Raw genomic sequence first — 20,445 nt, 5'->3', positions numbered from 1 at the left:
TGTATGTATCAAATCATGGGCCTCTTTGCAAAATTAAGGGCATTAGTTTTCCTCCCATTCAGCCTCAGCAACATTAGACTTGCATGCAGACATTCCCAGCTAAGATGACGAATATCAAGTTTTTACAAAATCATTCATCAAGAGGTGAGACCTAAGCCTGATTAGCGTTTCAATAAGAATGCTGAGACTAAATAGAGATGAAGCAGATGATCACAGCAGCAATTAGGCATCTTCCAGACAGCCACGCTTTTTCTCAAACCAATTGAGTTGGAGCAAATGGAGATATTTTCCCCCTTCTCTATTTCTTTTGCCCCCTGCTGTGAAATGAACTGCCTTAAATAAGTGATGAAGTGACAGCAAGCCCCGTTAAAAGAAAAGTCTGCCCATTAAGTAAGGCTTAATTAAGTGGAGCACAAGTTAATCACTCTCCCATCTAATAAGTAATGATACGCCCTGGTTAGTCTCATCCTGCTTTCAAGGCATGGTCCAAGAGGCCTGTGAAGACAGCTCAGGAAACTACAGAAGTGGAATATACAGTGCCAAGACCTCTGCAAAGTCACAAGGGAATCAGATCTATGAACATGCAAATAAACGCCATCCAATATCAATATTGGGCTCCTGGTTATTCTCTCAAGGTCTATTCAATAAAACATAGCTGAACACTCTCTTCTCCTTTGATAAGCCTTTTGAAGTTAATGCTGAAAATTTGGGCTTTGTTCCTGTTGTCCACATGAGAGGCTTCATAAAGATGATGATCAGATGTAGTGGGTTTATCACCTTATCTCTACAAGCAGCATAGCATTGAGTGTATAAGCCTACTTTTGGCAGGTGTTTGATGGATGATGTGAGAAAAAGAAGACATAAATTTGTATATATTTGGGCTTGAAAGGAGTATCTAGAAATAAGGTTAAATATTATGAAGTCAAAATTGTCACCCCCAAAGATGTTGCTATTCAAACTCCTAATATTCATGGCCTCATTACCAACATAGGATCTTGGTAAATGGTCGAGCTAAGGCAAACCATTAATTCTGTCAGTAACAGAATGTAATATGACTGATGGTGATAGGAATAGAGGAACTAACACCAAGGGATGCATGGCTACAACAAAGGCAAATTAAAAGATCCTCAGTGTGAAGGGGAAGTCATGAACCCACTCTTTTTCAAAGCCACAGAAGAAACCAATTCTGTCTATACTTTGACCTGACACTTCCATCAGAACTGAGAGACAAATAAATTTCTGTCATTTAAGCCATGACTATGCCATACTTTGTTACCATGGCAACTACAAAGACCCTAATACAAGTAGGGAAGGGCAAATTGCAAACTGAGTTAGATTGGAGAAGAGGCTAGTTCTCTAATGGCCTTCATTTCCCAATCATCCTGGCCAATAATTCTCTGTAGGCTGACCAATAGCCTACCTTTGCTATTCCTTAGCATGAATTCCCATTTGAAAACAGCAATTATTGAATGTTGACAGGAGAATCAAATGAGGTGATTTTGTAACATGCTAAGTATTGTTGAATTAGATATAATAAATGCTCAATGACTGTCTTTTATAAGGACCACCAATAAGATCCAAATTTAATGATGTTGCATTTCCATTCATTCTTATCCCAGTAGTATGGATTTAGCTTTAGGTGGACTACAGGGAGCTGACTGGTCATGTGAATAGAGTTCACGTAGATCTTTCATCATTTATGGTAATGACTGTGCATAGTGGCTTTCATAGTTCACCTGTTCTGCTCCATCTCTTCCATCCTTGTCATTTCTCCATTTGTCAATTTATCAAGAAGAGCCATTGGAATCTGCAGAATCCTATGTTGAAACTGACCTGTAGAACCTAACATTCAACAAAGCCAGTGAAGGCTTCACTTCACATAGAAGTGAAGAAGTGGAACTTGAATGACTGTGTCCTGGGAAACTCAATTAAATGGGAGGACAATAACCATAATCATAACATTATACTGAGTGACCTGACAAACTGAAGATGGATTGTCTGTCTCATACACACACACACACACACACACACTGAGGCAGTTAAAAGATTTTCTAGGCTCTTGCACTAAGAAATGAATCTGGGCTTTGTGGTTACTATGTGATTTACTCTCCTCAGGTTACAATTTCCACCTTTGTATTTGCAAAGAGGAAGTGGAATTCAGAAGATAACTGGCAATTAGGCTCTATGTCACAAAGCACATAGTTGAAATCCAAATGCATTGGAACCACAGGATGTCACAGCTAACTGTTGTGACCCATGGCCTGCTAGCATCCACAGAGACCACTGGGAGGCCATTACTAAGACGTGGATCTTTAGGAGCAGGTGTTGATGCTGAAATTATAGAGTGGCATTACCAGCCCATCAATTGGTGGTTTATACATACAGGCTTAACAAGACACAAATGCTTTATGAATGCCAGTAATAACCACACTACTTATGAAGTATCTTTAGTATAGCAATCAGAACAATAGCTGAAGTACATAATAGGGTACTTAATAGTTGACAAAGGACTTTTAGGAAAAAAATGATCATTTTATAAATCTGCTGACTGACAAAATGAAAACGTTATCTTTCTCTCCATTTAATCAATGGAATAAAGAATAAGCCAGTTACTTATAAGTATTTATATAATTTATAAGCCAGATATAATAAGTATTTAGTGCTCAGACTCTAGTTAGTAGATAGATGTTATTTAAAATTTGAGCCTGAAATGAATATCTCCTGTAACTAGGCAAAACTTCCAATGAGGAGACATTGGGACACCAACCCAGCCACAAAACCTTAAACCTACAATTTGTCCTGCCTACAAGATATGCAGGGGTAAGAGATAGAAGAGTATTTGAGAGAGGAGCCAATTAATGACTGGTCCATCTTAAGACCCATGCCATGAGAGAGAACCAGCTCCTAATTCTATTAATGATATCCTGCTATAGTTTCAGACAGGAACCTAGCATAAATCTCATCTTCATACAGCAACTGATGGAAACTGATACATTAGGTGGAGCTTGGAAAATCCTGTAGAGGAGGGGGGAGGATCTAAAAAGCCAGAGAGGTCAATGACACTACAAGAATCCCCCACAGAATCAACTAATCTGGACTCATAGGAGCACATAGAGACTGAACTGCAAACCAGAGAGCATGCATGGGACAGACCTAGGCCCTCTGAACAGATAAAGCATTTGTGTAACTATGTCATGTGGTACTACTGAAGTAGGAACAGGGGTTATCTCTCACTACATTGTCTGCCTTTGGATCCCTTTTCCCTAACTGAACTGCTATGTCTAGCCTCAATAGAGGAAGATGCTCCAAGGCTTACCTCAACTTGATATGCCAAGGCTGTTTGATATCCAAAGGGAGGATATCCTTTTCGAAGGAGAAGAGGAAGAAGGGTGGATAGGGGATGAAAGGAGGTTGAGAGGGAGGGACTGAGAGGACAGGGAGGAGGGGAAGCAATGGTTAGGATGTAAACAAAAGATATTACTTTATTATTATTATTATTATTATTATTAAATAGAAGTGATGCTAGAAAGCCTTTCTTACAACATGAAAAAGCCCCTCCCTCCATAAAGACAACTTTTCAGTCTCCCTAATGTGCAGAAGGACAAAGCTGGTGATGACAGTGACTTGCAGTTGATGTTTAGTACTGTGCAGCGTGCTCAATATACTCCTCTCATTAATGTGCACACAGTTTTATGGTTTCTCTCCTATGTCACTAATATCTTATAGATGAAGAAATTGAAGCTTTAGAAGTTTATATTACTCACACAAAGTCATATTGCTCTGGTCCCAATCAACTGATCTTAACGGTTTTATTTTTAGTGATTAGACTTTGGCAGATGGCCTAATCTGTACAGGCTCTCTACCATCCTTGTGGTTTTCACTTGTCCTCTGCCCTCAGAATCTCTTGATTTACCCGGTGGCTTTTACTAAGTCAGAAGTTTGATGTGTAGTTTAATAGACAGTGTTGGTTTTGGACTGCAAGGAAATTAGAGACTAGATTTGAACTACAGCTCCTTGTAGAAGGAGAAATCTTGAATATTCTCTTCCACAGAGATTGTTCGTTCTGGTGAATATTAGTTTTGTGCAAATAGCAGAAATCATTGTAATCAAATGTACTGATGGAGACAAAATCAAGTTTGAAAATAAATGCAGGCTCATGTCTTTGGAGTAATACATCTTTGCTCACCCAACACAACTCATGTAAAGAGTTATATTCTAGTGTTAGGCAAAGTAATGCCTTCTGATTACTTCAGAAGCTTCATATATGCTCCAAAGAATGAACCCAAAAATATTTAATTCCAAGACAAGTCATGAAAGAGCTGTTTCCACTCATCACGTGAGGAATGAACTTGGAATATAACAGGGGTCATTCCCATGTTTAAGTCACAAATTCTTTTCAACCAAGTAGTCACTTAACTCTGCCTAAATCAACTAGAGAGAAAAAAATTTAAGAAAAGACAAATAACAGAACTCAGATTTCAAGGCAGATAAAGTTGTCTTGAAAAAAGAAAACATTGAAGCAAAATACACCACAGCCTTGGACATCTGTCATTTAGGGAGAAAGTAGAGAGATCAAGGGGCCAGCTGACCCTCAACCTGTAGCATGTCATGTATGTCATCCCATGACAGAGATGCATGACAACTTGCTGAGGCCAAGTCCCTCACTGAAGATCCAAAATGCTCTGATTGGGTGTGAAGTATCAGGTCAAGCTCCTTGCTTTGTCAAGCCTTGGAATATTAAGTAAATGATTCAATATCTCTTTCCATCCCTCTTTCCCACAAAGACTGACATCATAGGAACTAAGCATGAGGAATGTATGCAGCAAGCATTTGAAATCTCACTCTTGAAAGACAACTGTTTTCATATTTTTCCTATTCAATCATTTATTCACAGAGAATGTTATTTTTTCTAATAGAAAATTTCAACTTTATTCTTGACCTTGGAAGCCGGAATTCGTATCATCAATTGTACTAGTGACCCAACCATGGACTGCTGAACAATTCCATCCAAAACTAAAAAATAAGTCCGAAAGCTAGCCTGTCTTACATGCATTACTTATCCTGGAAAAGGAGACATCCATGGTGAGGCCACTTAATTAGTAACTCTCCCAATGGCTTCAAAGAATGACAGTATTTTTCCTGCTGTGCTACGGTGTTAATTTGTAATAGGAAGCCAGTTAACCCACCACCACACCAACCACATATGCATTGATCCTCTTGGGACCACTTATTATAGTTTATAGATTTTTTTCCAATAGAACACTGACTTCTCCAAGTTTACTAATAAAAGTCAAAACTCTGTGGAGTGGCATGACTTGGATGAAGTCACAATTCAATTGGCACGATGAAGACAGCATGTTTGCACAGTTCCCACTCTTTTGCAAAGGACCGCTTTACTTTGGGAAGGAAGGAACAAATTCAATATCATCAATGGGTGCAAAAACATCAAGTCTGTCCTCATCTTGCAAATTTGTCAAGGCTACTACAGCTTTCTACTCCTTTCTCTTTATGCAAAAAGAAAGTGTGGGGCCCCAGAGAGCTACTATGCCATTCAAAGTCAGAAAGTAATGTGAAGCATGGGTAAAATTCCAGGAAGGTCCACCAGCTATTATCAAGACTTACTACTCATCCAATGCACCAATGCTGCTTCTGAAGTCTGTAGGACATTTTCAGACATTGTTCTTCTGCAAAGAGAAACATTTGCCCATAGCATTCAACAATTAGACCCACGGAGATCCGTGAAGAAACCTGGCTTTCACTGTATTCATGAACTGAGCTTCTACAAAGGCTTCAAAAGCTAGATGTGACCTAGGTTCATAAAGTTATTGCAACCTTCTTTGACTACACTATCCCGTAGGTGGAAACACGTGGATGCCATATGCTATTGATATTAAATCTTGTCATAAATATCATCACTCTGCTCCGGGTCAAGGAAGATTCCCATTGGCAAGCATTGGTATAGGTATGCTTCCTCTGATAGTTACAAAATCTCAATGACCTATATTGATTATTATACAGTCAGTAGCCTGTTAAGCTGAAGATGGGTATCCATGTGCCATTACTCCATTGTGAGCCTATCAATGAGAGAAAATGGTCCAAGATTATCAAGACCTCTTTCAGGAAGTACAAATCCTTTAAAGAGTGATAGAGAAACAATGGATTGGTAGGTAGATAGGTATTTCCTGTAGTTCCTTAAAAGCTAACAAATTGCAGAGAAATGGAGGAAAAGACCATTTACTCCTTAAAATTTCCATTTACTAAGTCCCGGCTCCCTTTCATTCTGGAAGATCTAATTATATTTATGCGTCCTGAATGTAGCTCACCAGCAGGGACTGCCTCAACTGAGCTCTGGCAGATCACAAGCAGAGCTTTTGTTCTGATCTTACTGCTTAGGTTAATGCATCCTGACTTCTCAGCTGAAACCTGGTGAAGCTGAGGTTCCTCTGTCTGCAAGGGAAATAAAAACCCTCCCCCAACCCTGAAAGAAACAGAAACACAGCATTGTTTACAAATCCGAGTCAATGTCTCATCCTGTTGAACAGGATGAGAATCTGACCCCTTATTGAAGTTCGGAAGCTGAGAATGACATCAAAGCTCTCTCTTGAATGCAGGGGAGATAATGACTTAAGTGGCTTTAATCTAGACATGCCCCTTACAAAGGAAACACTGATCTTCTCTTCTACAATGGAGAAAATGGGCAACATCCCTAGAGATAGTTAACAGACAGGCCATCTCATTCTAACGCTTGTTTCTAAACATCCATGGGTCCCACATCTCTAGGATTTCACTTAGAAATTCCCCTTGCATCAGGGAAATTAGATGCATAGAAAAGTTTGCAGAGAAATGGTCCTGAATGGACAAGAAACACTTAAATGCCTGGGAAAGACAATCCAGTATCCTCTACACAGACTAAAAAACAAACAAACAAAAAAACAACAACAAAACCGTTATGGTTTCATGGTTTCTTTCTCTTAATGTCTTTGCAACTAGGCAATACTTCACCTCTGTGGGTACATATACAATTTTCTCACAAGGTTCCTATAAGAAAAGATGAGCGAAATGAAGAGATGGGGCTTTTCAAAGTTTAAAACATTCTGCAGAGACAAATCTGAATGGCTTGCTCCTGTCCGTGCTATTCCTGTATTCCAGGGTCTCAGAACCAGTGCAATTGAGCAAGAAGAATTTGGACAGGGTAGCAATGAGATCCAGAAATGAGGCCAGAGATTAGAAGCCTCTGGGGCACATCATGATGATGGCTTCCCATCTGCAGGAAGGATGAGTGTTTTCCTATTTTGCTCCATGAAGTACTTAAAATCCTCAGTCTATCTGCTGTATCTTTTCATACTGTATTAACACAGCCCAACTCTCTGAATAGGTAACACAATTTACAGTTAAGTTATATGTATGGTGCATAATACACTTTAAAATCACAGATTAAAATAATATTCAAATGTCACAAAATTTGCACTTTGAAAGTAACGTCTTGGCTAGTAGTCACAAAACAGTGCATGAACCACTCCCTACCTAAGGCTACAATATGTCACTGTGCCTCAAAAGAAGTGCCGCATAGCCATTAGCAGCTAAGGTTTCTAGAATATAGGTGGCTAATCAGTATCCCTCTATTCCTCAAGGGTTAAAAATCTTCTCTAAAGTCCACAGTGAATTATTCCTAAATTAGAGCGCTTGTATACATGGGGGTTACACAGAGTGCTCAGTAGTTAAAAGAAATCCCTATTCCAAAAGACACAAGTTCAGATCTCAACATTCATGTCAGAGGGACCACAGTAGCCTGTAATGCTATCTGTAGAAGATCTGGCCTCCTCTTCTGACTTCTATAGACACCTGAACATGAAAATCATAAATAAAAATAAAAATCTTTGAGGCACCATATCCTTTTCTGAGAGTCCAAATTGACAGGAGAAATATCTCTAGCCTTTGGTTGGCAATGAACACACACACACACATATATATATATATTTTTTTTTCTGATAGCCTTAAACATGAGCTTGGAAACACACAAGTAAGGAGTAATAGGCCCATGCCATTTCTTCCAAAAACCAGCATGTTTGTCATCTGTCTACATTCCTGAATGGGCAAGCCTCCACAAGCTGTCGTGTTGCGTGATTATTTCCCCCTAACATGTGTTGTTAATTTTTCATCTTAATGAACTGTCCAGTTGAGTTTAACAACCAGAATAGTGATAGGAACACAATAAAAATGGCTTATGCCTGCCTATTGTTAGAATTCTCCCTGTAACTTTGGCACATAATTGAAATAAAATATCTCAATGGCCACAAACACCATTTGTCAAGAATAAAGTGGTATAAGAGCTATTTCAAAAAGTCATGCTAACAGGCTTTATAAACATGGATTATAGAAACATTCTTCCGATTGATGCCTATTCAAGCATTTAAGTGCATGGCTATTACTCTCTGTTTGCTCGAGTGAAACCACTTTGGGTACCATACTACACGTCAGCCTCAATTTCCCGCAGGATTACAGATGTAATCATTCCTGCAGGGAGATAGGTCAGGAAAGCCCCAAAGGACAGTGTTAATGCACAGATGCACACATAGAGAAAACATTATGCAGCATTTCGGGGGTGAAGTGTTCCAGGACTTGATGCCCCTCACATCGAACTTATCAGCTAGGAGGAATTCAGAGTTGTCCAAAGATTTTGTTCACCCAAGAAATGAAGATGAACCAAAGCTCTAGGTCTCTTGTTTAATGAACCAACATAGCTTTCCAATGCCTATGGACTCATCCAGGAAACATTCAAAATTTTACATTCATTCTGTTATTCACTCTAGAATAGGTATGGTTCATATGGTTCTTGGTCCTCAGAACATAGACAAGGACAGATTTTTGGAAGTTTGAGGGCTGTCGATGGCAAAGGTGCCTTGGGCAACTCAAAAATTAACAGAGAAATGAATCAGTCATGATATCCACCAATGATGATAGCCTTTGGTTGATTGGATGACATGATGAAAATTGAAAAATGGGCAACAATGAGTAGAGGCTGTGGTTTCTGAGCCATGGACTCAGGGAAAGCCCTTAAAGGAGAGGCATTTAAACTAATTCTGAAGCAATTAGAAGACTCCAGGAATGCAGAGAGACTTTCAAGGCAGAGTGCTGAGTCAGGATGTGACTAAGCCATGCCACAGCAATGGGGCCTAAAGCTTTAGGGATGGGGCAAAGCGTAATTGTAGAAACTGGGAGATGGGCAGTAGAATGAGCATCCGGCTTCTTTCCAATTTAGATGTCAGGACATTAAGTGGGTTGCAACCATAGGAATGAAATTCTTCCAATTGATACCTACAAAGCCTATAGAAAGGAAGCTTCCATTTTACCTATTCATGACCTTTATTCTGTATTTCTGGAAATTCAATTAAAATCTGCTTTTGCTTCATCGGATCTTCAATGTCTGACCATGGCAATGTTTGCCACTAGCATGCTAATCTTACATCTCTAAATCCTTCTGAGTAACCATCCCATAGTCAGCTCTTCTCAGATCCATATCCCCTTTGACCCAGACTCCAGCACGCACCATTATATAGGGCTAAATAGAGTATGTCTAATGTCTAAAGCAAGGTCAATCCAACACCACTGCTGCTGTCTTGGAGGCAGCATTTATCCTATGATTTGTTGAGCAGAACTATCAGGCTATAGGATGTTTCTATTAACCTTCCTTCAAAGAACAAGACAGTCAAAATGCTTGGATAAAATACAGAAGCAGGATTAAATTCTATGGCCAGAACAGGAGCCAGATAAATTCTATATGAACAGAAATCTGGAGCACAGCTGTGGTTTTGTTCTTAGCACTGTGCTAAGAATCTGATAAGTTTTCAATGAAAATAGTGTTGGAGCAAATGACACAGAAGTTGTTGCAATACTCAACAGTGTCATAGATTGGCTTGAGACAAAGCTAACATCATGATGCTTCCTAGGGTTGCTCTAGGTAGCAATACCTGAAAAGAAAAATGACAAGCAAAGGGATTCTTATGGAGAAGGTGGGGTGCAATTTAGTCATACAATTGCTCTGATCACCCTGCATGATCCTCTGGGCTGGGAATAGATGATCCGTCACCTTCATCCCTGCTATAGATACAGTGGCCAAACCTTTACTTATCAGTCTCCCAATGTGTCTTAACCTAGGAACTGGAACCTCCATTTTCCTTAATGAGATGGAACCTACAGTCAAAGCAATCCTTGAAGTGGCTAAATTGAATAATCTTCTCAGCTAAGGGCAGAGACCATAAATCTTGTAGTGAAGGAGACAGTGGATGGTATAGTGATAGAGTTAAATCTTAAGTATCATGCAAACAACTAATGAGGCACAGCAAGCACTGGAAACCTTTCATGGTGTGATCTAGGTTAAATAAGCTAGATCACAGGGCATGCCCTGGACAGCATTTGGGGACTGATCTCTTCTCTCTCTCCTTTCCTTCCCAATCACCACTGGGTGATCAGCTGTGCTAAAACATGTGCCGTCAGTGTGGTAATCTGCTTTGCAACAGGTATAAAGCACTGGAGGGACCAGGGAATGAAACCCATGAATTAATTTATCTCAAGGTATTTTTCCAGCAATAAAAAAGTAACACATCTACTCCTTAGATTAAAAGAAACCCGACTCATTTTGATATCTTCAACTTCTCAATGATCTTAGTATTGACAAAATAGTCAAAGGAAAATGAATCTGCCTTAATTCGACTTAGTTGCTCCCTGGATTGGAAAAAACAGCAATGTTGTTTTGTGAGGAGGACATATATGTATATATATATATATATTATATATATATATATATATATATATATATATATATATATCCCCTCTAAGTTTAAGTTGTTCTTCCACATAACAAGATGAATTTGAATGGATAGTGTCCATTCAAGTAATTAGAGTGGAAAATTTACAGGAAATCTAATTCCAACTTTTAAGGTCTATGCAGTTATTGTGAAGAACAGTATCTTTCCCTTTTAAAAACAGGTTTTAAACCACTATTCTAATGCTAGTTTGCCAAAACTCACAGCAGTGGGAAGTCCTGGTTATGGACCATGTTTCACTCCTGCTTACACTGTTTACCAAGCAAGCATGTCTATGTTCCTCATACTTCAACATACGTAATGCTGTTAATCACCCAAAGTTTCTTTGCCCAAATCTTGTAGACTTGAAGATAAATAAATGGCCCTGTATTAACACAGGAAAAGCAACATTGACTTCTCCATTTCATGCAGTCATAGTGCCGGGGCTCATGGACACTGAGAGAGCTACACAAAGATTCCAGTTTCTCTTAAAGTCAGAAGGAAAAATCAAATTTTACATTACTTATTATGTTAGAACTAAATACACACGGGTTTTGTTTATTTGTTTTTGGATAACTCACTAAGTCTAGCTAAGGCCTCCCACATATGGATGGGTTTGGAGCCAGAGCCATAGACTAGCACTTGGAAAACCTACCTATGCCCATATCCACAATAAATAATGCCTCTCCTTACTTACTAACTACCCATTGTCCATTGCTCTTCAGTGTGTGGAGGAGCTTGCAAGTCATATACCTCACCTGTGCTAGGGTCGAGTACTGGGGAGAGCAGCTGTGTCTCATTCCATTCAGTACTCTGCACAGCACTTTCCAGAACTGTGAAACCTAGTCAACAGGTAGAAAATTTCTAAGCCAGGTTTATACTGATTTCTCTATCTTCTTCAGCCAAAGTACGTGGTATCTTTAGGAAAAATAGTCATGGTGGGCAGCTAAGGATAAAGGAAATTGATGTGGGAACTTAAAGGTTCTTTGAAAAGTCGATTGGATGGTGTTTTGTTGGGGCAAACACGGGAAAGAACTTTTAGCTGAATTGGACACAGGTGAAAGAGTGTTCTAAAGCAAACATGTGAAAGGACATGTGCTGTCCTTTGCTAACAACAGGCATGTATTGGTCTGCCTTATATTGCATAGTTGAAAAAAAAAAACACCAAAAATCTTCTGGTGATGTGCTGCAGTTTCTTGCCATGTCTACAGACTCAGGTTGATTGACAGAGTGATATCAGCGGAGACAGAACCAGTGGAAGCCACACGATGTTTGGAGAGTATAAATAGGACTCTATGGACAATGAAAGGAGGTTGAGCTAGGCTTGCTTATAGATCTAGCTTGTGGGTCTCTAGTCTTCAGTGAACCTTGTTTCTCTGAGACACAGTTGAGAACTTCTTTTGGCATCCTTCTGGCTGACTTGAGAGGAGGCTGAGGCCTGACTGTCTCTGCTAGGAAATGCCACTTCTGCTCATTTGGGTTTGCTATCGCAAATGGATCAAGCTGCCACTGCCAACCTGTGAACTGAACTGCCGATTTCCAGACAACACAGTCAGGAGTTGTTCCAAAGAACCTTTCTAAACAGGTGCACTTCCCTGGGATCTTTTTTTTTTTTTTTTTTTTACTGTCTCTGGTGGTGGTGGGGTACAAGGAAGGTTAAAGTGCTTAAGAACCATCATTAAAACTAGGTTTTGACAGGCAGTGGTGGTACATGCCTTTAATCCCAGCACTTGGGAGGCAGAGGCAGGCCGATTTCTGAGTTCTAGGCCTGGTCTACAGAGTGAGTTCCAGGACAGCTAGGGCTACACAGAGAAACCCTGTCTAGAATAGGAAACTATAGTCAGCTGCCTTCCAATTCTTACAAATAAAGTTTTCAAAACAAAACAAAAAAAAACCTAGGTTTTGTAAAATTAAACTTATAGGAAATAACTAGAAAATTAATTCTTAATGTAGAAAATTGTAATTTATGTCAAAATTGTTGTAAAGCATAATTTCACTATTTTAGTGGATAAAGCAGGCCATGAAAGCAAAGGGGTTTTGGAATGTACAATGAGATTCTGAAGGACCACCACGATCTCTGTGGACAGGGGTAAATAGTTAGCTTTCACACAAGATCTGCAGTCCATACATAGAGGAGAGTATTTTATCTTCAAATCTAGACAAATGGGTTCAGAGGAAGGCATGGCTGTGGGATCATAGCATCATAAAGGTTCAGGGACTGCGAGCCATGTGTTCTGGGAGGACAGTTACATGGTATGTGGGGACTTTTGAAGATGGGATAGAATGTATGTTAAGCTTCTATCAGTCTCATAGGCCAGGGAATGATCTGGAAAAGTGAGCTCCTGAAAGAGGGAAGGCTTCTAAAGCTCAGGCCTCAAAGTGAAGCTACTAGACACAATATTCACCAGAAACCCCACATTGAAGCTCAGCGGAGGTGTGCCATAGAAAAAACCATGACCTTGACCATGTCCTCACCACTCTGCACCAGTCATCCTGGCTAGCCCTCTGTGAGCACAGGGCTGCTTGCTGCAATCGTGTGAAGCCTGTGCAGGGCAAGTGGTCTATCCTCAAGCTTTGAGGAGAGTGAAACAAGGTTTGTCTTTCATTGCTCAAGAATAATAATGCACATGATTTAAGACAATGGCTATCAATCTTTTTTAATCTTTTTTTGGGGGGAGGGATAGTAGTGCTGGGGATTGAACTTGGGGTCCTGTGCATGCAAGAAAACAAATCTACTACCTAGGTATGTAACTGAGTTCATTTATTAAGTGTAAATTAGGAAACATAGTTAGAGATGTCAAGAGATTCAGCATGATATCTGCAATGGATGGAATTATGATATTGGGAATACCTGCCAGGGATTCATTTAGAGAAGTACGTACTAACTACCCTTTGCATATATGTGACCAATATTTTGTTTCTGTGAAATAAAAAGTATAGGAACTGTTACCATGGCAACCTAACAGCATTTGGCTTGGTGCTCAGATACTAAAATTCAGAGCCTCTCAATAGGATGAACTCACTGGCCCCTTCAAAATTTCTCTAAAGCTTCCAAATGGAGGTATCTGCCAGGTGTCTTGCTGTAACCTTCTGGATCCTCCACAGACACAGAGACCTGATGGTAGATTTAATATGTCTTGTTACCTTTCGTTCTCTGTCCTTTCTTCTCTCATTGCCTTGAGCTTTGAGTTTTCCAAAGGGCATAGGGTAATCTGGCCTCATACCCTCTAGAGAGAAAGATAATCTTGTCTCTTAGGAACCGTGTGATACTAGGTAGGAGAGAGAAGCAAAGGCTTCATTTCATTCTGAAACTATCTAGGGATAGCTGAAATGTCTGATACTGCCCACTCTAAGGAAATTGCAAGACTCAGAAGGGGACCAACAGATGCCTGCTTAGTTTTGTGAGTTCCCTGATAATAGGAAGTATTGCGAGCTTATTGGCGGGTGTTTAGGTTAATTTAGTTTCAGAAAGAAGGCAATACATGTGTGTCTAGTGTATAAAGGATTTGATTAATGAGCATCTAGAAAATTATTCCTTGACATCTCACCCCACTGTGTGCAGATTCAATTGCTTTTTCAACTGCGATATTTCTCTTTGTTTCACTTTCATCTCCTGAGATAACGAAGCTTGAAAAAAGAATGAAGTATGTCCTAGCAAAGATTGTGAAAGAGTGTCTCATGGAGGCTTTTAGGATTTGTTTGCTGATACAAAGCCTAAATGGGGACCTTTGAACAATACTTTGATATCTGGACTACAGACCTACAAAGCCCTATCGCATCGCCTTTTTAGGTTACTTCCTGCCTGCCCCAGTATTCAAAGTTCCGCTCATTTTGCATGCACACTACACTTTGCTATGGAATACATAGAGGAAGTACACAGATAACTTGAGCAAAGCTGAGATGCTTTGATCTTTCAGAGGGAATCCTACACCAGCCTTTGAGATGCCATGTTGACTCTGACAAGCAGAACAGACGAGATAATGCCATCTAAGTGGCTAGTTGTCGGAAATGAAGAGATTGGATTTCAATTTAACTGTCTGTTGCTTCCTTGGACCACTGAGCATATAAGACAGGCATAGGGAGTATGATTTCCTGCCGCAAAGAGTTGCCCTTGATGAGCAATTAAGCCAGAGTCAAATTCTTCCCCAAAGGTCAAAGAATCTAAAGATGATCTCCTCAGTCCATCTATATTCTCGGTTGATCAGCTAGGTCTGGCAGGCAAGAAATATGCTTTTAGTTGCCACTGAATCAAGGCTATTTCTCTATATAAGAGCATGGGAATAGAAAACTTTACTGGGATCTATGATTTAGGTACATACAAGTTAGAACCTGATTTAGGTTATAAATCATAACCTAAATCATAGATCCCAGAAAACCTTTGCATAGGATAAAACCAAATGACTTTTGCATGTCAGAGACTCTAGGTGAAAGGTTCATGAGGATTTCTTATCTTGGTTTTAAATTCCTCATTAGGTTTGATATGTTTTAAGAACAAAGTATTTTAGCCTAAAGAGGCACAAGTAAGAGAAGAAAAGAAATTTAATTTTTACTGTGATATAGAACAGTGTGTAGAAGAAAGCAGTTGGGTGTCACCACAAAGGAACATCAATGGCTATTTAAATGTATGCTTGCGTAACTGTTTACAGATTCTATAGATAACGAACCTAAGAGCTAGCTGGTGTTGGCTGGACGTAGGCCCCTCACATATATGTCTCAACTTATAGCTTGCTCTTCATGCTGGTCCCCAACACCTGGAGCAGGGCCTGTCACTGAATCTCACCTGTCTGTGGATACTGTTCCCCTAACTGGGCTGCTTTGTCTGGCCTCAGTGGGAGTGAGTGCACTTAGTCTTGCCAATACTGTAGTACCAGGGTTGGGTGATATCCAGGGGTCTTCCCCTTCTCAGAGGAGAAAGGGAGGGAGAAGTGAGATGAAGGGCTGGGGTAAAGGGGACAAGGAGGAGAGGGGACAAGTATTGAGATGGAAAGTGAATTCATTAATTAATGATCAAAAAACAAAACAAAAAAATTCTATGGATAGTTCTGTACCAACCCAAATGTAATGTTTGGCTACAGGAGTGGAAATTAAGGCACAAAAAATGAACAAGATTTCTCAGAGCACCAAATTTTCCATTTTAATTTTAAATCACCTTTATTCAATCATTTGTTTGCCCATAAACAGTTTATAATATATTTTTGTCCTGACCAAAGGTGGCTGAAATCAGAATCTTCCTTGTCTCGTCCTGGTCAGTGCTACCCATGCTTCAGATCTAAACCAAGTGATTATCTCTCTCACTGAAGCATCTTCTGATTTTGTCTATCATAGTTAGCCCTTCTGTGTGTAGCATTAACAGATGTGACTGTGTCTTGGTTGTGTGTCTGCCAGCCTCACATCATTAATAGAATAGAGATCAGGGCTATTTAAAGACTCAATTTCAGTTTTGTTGTCATATTCATGTGTAAGTATTTGGCTTTCACAGCAGTCTTAGTGCCTAGCTCAGGATATACAATAAGTTTCATCTGTGAAGGATGGTTGATGAAAAACAATACAACAGATGCCTGTTGGTGTTGGTGCTGGGAACCACTATGCAACGTTCAAAGTTCTTATGGACTTTTGAAACATGACTAGACTAAACTAATTGCAAGAAATATCTTCTGACATTTTTCCACACAAGCTGATTAAGAGGTACAAAAGACTTATAGGAGACAAGTTGAAGACCCTGCATAGACATGCACAGAGGCAGAGAAACAGCCTATCCACTGATATCTCTATCATCCTCTGAAAGTTCTTGAGCTATTGGGAACCTCAGTATCCTACTATCTACCAGAGCACCTAACACAGCAGCCAACATTTCCAGCAATATCAGACAAGATACTGACTGCTAATCATGTAAGACAGAGCCTGCCCCAAAGCAATGTTCAATAACCATCAGCCAGTTATTATTAAAAATGACTCTTTTGTGTGTTGTGAGTTAAATAAATCAAGACAAAGCACTGGTATTTTGGTGTAAGCTTATCCTTTAGACTGGAGTTCATTAAGGTAATATGTTCACTTTGCCTAGCCCATAAAAGCATCAGGCAATCCCTTCTTGAATCAGGAAATACCTGTCACATTATCCATAGCAAAGAGTTGCAATATAGTCAACAAGTGAATGGAATGTCTGTTTATGGTTTCAGTGACACTGGCTTCAGACAGATACTTGGCCTCCTTCTCCATGGTGGCCTACATCCCAAAATAGGAAATGTGCATTCTCAGACAGTCCCCAGCAGGTGCAGAGGACACAGCAGCAGGCTGCCTGCATTTCCAGCTGTCAATGACAATTCAGAGCCTGGTGGATTTGGCAGCACAGGTAAGGTGCCCTCCAAGCAGTTTTCTGGAATTGACTTCTATGCAAATGAGAAATAATAGGGTGACCTATGACCTGCAGCCCCCACAGATTGCTCCTCGGTAGATTATGAGTGCTATTGTAGGTCTCCCCTGCAAAGGACACTTTTATAAGACATTCATTTGCAAGCCCCAGTGCCCTATTAAATACCCAGCAGGCTTACAGGACTGACAGTTATCCTACAGCCACCTGGGGAATTTCTCTGGTGAACTGAGAATCATACCTAAGTTACAGATAGGCTAGGCTTGAAGGCAAAAGCTCCAGGGTATTTTCTGAGAGGTTAAGCTTAAGAGGTTCCTATGAACACTGTTCTGTGTCTACCCTGGGCTGAAATGTCTCTCTTCCATTCCCTTTCCACTCAAATTTTACTGCATCATGCAGATCTACCTGGCTGCAAGCTTCATTTAGAGAGGGCATATGTCTTTTTCATCCCTCCCTATGTTTGTGGCAAACCGCAGGGGCACAATCAGGAAACTAAAATCCATACATATTGCAAGTCAATGTAAAAGAAATGAACAGGGTTAGATTCATCTGAGCCACCAAAGTTAAGAACTAAGTCTTGACTAAATCTTGTTTATCTTGTTTTATTCCTAACAAGCTGTTTTCTCCCCTGAGACATAAAAGCCCTCTCCTTAAAATCAGAACCTTGTCCTGAAAAGTCCAAGAGTCTATTCTGCTATTCTATCTATGTCATGTTTTGCTGTGTGTGTGTGTGTGTGTGTATGTTGATAGTGGTTGCTATTTTTAATTTAAATACAGCTTTGTGGGCAGCGGGCTCCTTGGTTTCAATGATCTTTGTGGAAGCCCAAGAATATTTTGCTTCCTTGCCTTAGATAAAAGGCATGCAAAGTTCCAAAAGAAAATGGTGGTTTTAATTTCTAGGTGGTCAAACAGGTTTCCCAGAAGTGCTTTCTATTCAGCTTTTGACTCTGCTTCATTGCTACCTCACTTTACTTGCCCCCACTCTCTAGAAAAATAGGAAATGTCACTAGTACAACCTACGAAGTGCTTATTCAGAGGGCTGACGAAATGAAGAGACTGAGCCGCCTGGGCAGAAACAAGATGATTAGCATTCACAGGCACAGCCACCTGAGAGAAGCAAGCCACTTGCCCAACCAGGCATCAGAGCAGAACAGTGCAGACTATGCCAACAAGAGAGCAGCCCATCCCAGCCTTGCAAGTTCCCAATCAGGTTCGTGAGAGGTGCAGCTTTGCTTCATGTCGGGTTGTGTTATTTGTGTATTTGTTTGCCTAGCGACTGTTAACCAGAGCATGGGAGAACAGTTTGAAGACTTCTCAAATGGAAATTCTCTCCCAAAACAGACTCTCATTAATATATAAGACTCAAAGATGCAGGAAATCTCCAAAGACTTCTATATTACATATGCAGAGGCTAGATGGCTGTCTTTTTAACAATAGTGTCTGCGGGCTGAAGAAGCAGCCCTAGGTGGAGGAAATGTTTTTGCCCATAATTTAGCAGATTTATCCAGAGGTAAGACAGGAGAGGAGACCAGTAAAAGGCATAGTTATAGAGAATCTACTGATGCAAACTAAAAAGATATAAGTTGAAGCCCAGGGGCATGGGCAACTCATCATCTATATGGTCAAGTTTTCTCATTTAAATTTTTGAAGTATAATAGTAGCTGCAGCATAAAACAAGGGTTAAGACAGTGATTCTTAGAGACAGCATTCTTCCATTCTTTTGACACAGTGCAAGAATATGACATCAGCTATCTGGTCTTAGTAAAGTCGGTCTCTCTCTCTCTCTCTCTGTAGTTGAGGTCCCTTTCTTCATCTTCTGCTAGAAATGTACTGAAGGCCTCGATTTTATTTGTCTATTAAGTAATTATTTCATTCATACTCTGAGTCAAAAAGTGTTTGAAATTGGGAATATGATAGTCCCAAAAAAAAAAAAAAAAAAACCTGACCCCCAAAACCTGGATCTGGAAAGAGAGCCAATTAAGCTTACTACTACATTTCAAATATGAAATGTCCCCCACAGGATCTATGTTGTATCACTTCTTATCTATGAGATGGTGCTATTTTAAGAGGTGGCCATGTTTTCAGAATCTGTGGCCTATCTGGCAGAAGTCAGTTACTTAGGTATGCCTTGGAGGTTATGTCTGTTTCTAGTTTGGTCCAAAGCTGTTGTCCCTTATATGGTTAAGATACAAGGAGCTCTGTCATACATCTGTGCTGCTATGAACCTGCTCCACACCGTAACCTTCTCACCACAGTGAACTCAGTTTCCTAAAACAATGAGCTAGAAGGAATCTTTTTCTTGTGAGTTGTTGCTGTTTGCTCACAGAGATGAGAAAACTGGTTAATCTAGTGACAATAAAACCTAATGTGAAAATTACTGTGGATGATGTAATCCCTGGCCACTGAAATATTGTCTGGCAAACAACCATGACTTGACCTTGGGGAATAAAAACCCAAAGCAAACAAGCCAACAAATCTTTTTAGCAATAAGAAGGTTCAACCAAAGATACAAAAACAAGATCAATGCTATTGTTTGGAAGAAACAAGCCCATATCTTTGATAATTCATGGGGGGGAATATATTATAAAGGTTGGATGTTCAGAAAGAGAAGCTGAGATGTGAATCTAGTCAGTACAGAGTAGATTTCTTATTAAAGGGTTGTGAAAGTCTCTTAAAAAACTCATAACTAATTCATATCCCTATCTTTAAAAGGGATGAACCAGAAGAGTAACTTGATAGATGGACTTAGAGACATTTCTCAAGGTATGTATGAAAGAACTCTTTGGAGCTGATGAGGAAAAAATAGGCATAGAGACCAATATTTGCCTTTCATTGGATAGTGTAGGTTGGAATAGATTAAGCAAAAGTAACTGAAGAATAATTGAAAACAAGATGTATAGGAATAGAGTAGAATCGCTTACTGTGAGGGATAAACGTCTAATAGACACAGGGAATCCCTCTTATATTTCTAGTCTGAATAAACAGTTGAACTCCCACTGAACTTTTGGGTATAGGATACAGTGAAGGTTTAGAGGAAAAATATGTACATGTGTTTGTCCTGCACACATGTAACACCTGGAATTATGTATGTATGTATGTGTACACACACACACACACACACACACACACACACACACACACACACACACGACACAGATTAGATAGACAGATCTAGAATCCCAGAGATTAATAAATAGTGCCAAAAGAATTAATGTTAATTTATTTTTTAAATCTTAAAGCCAGATCTGGTGGTGCACACCTTGATTCCCAACACTC

At 39.8% G+C, this 20,445-nt stretch overlaps 1 protein-coding gene across 1 annotated transcript in view; it reads right to left on the bottom strand.

Moving 5' to 3' along the window:
• The window catches only part of Cdh11 (cadherin 11), a 160,453-nt gene that overhangs the window by 70,955 nt on the left and 69,053 nt on the right, over positions 1-20,445 (bottom strand). The window lies entirely within an intron of this gene.

Source organism: Apodemus sylvaticus, chromosome 21 (assembly GCF_947179515.1).
Source record: "Apodemus sylvaticus chromosome 21, mApoSyl1.1, whole genome shotgun sequence".
In the NCBI taxonomy this organism is placed as follows: Eukaryota; Metazoa; Chordata; class Mammalia; order Rodentia; family Muridae; genus Apodemus; species Apodemus sylvaticus.
The sequence above is the reverse complement of the archived record's forward strand: the minus strand, read 5'-3'. Positions and strand labels throughout refer to the sequence as shown.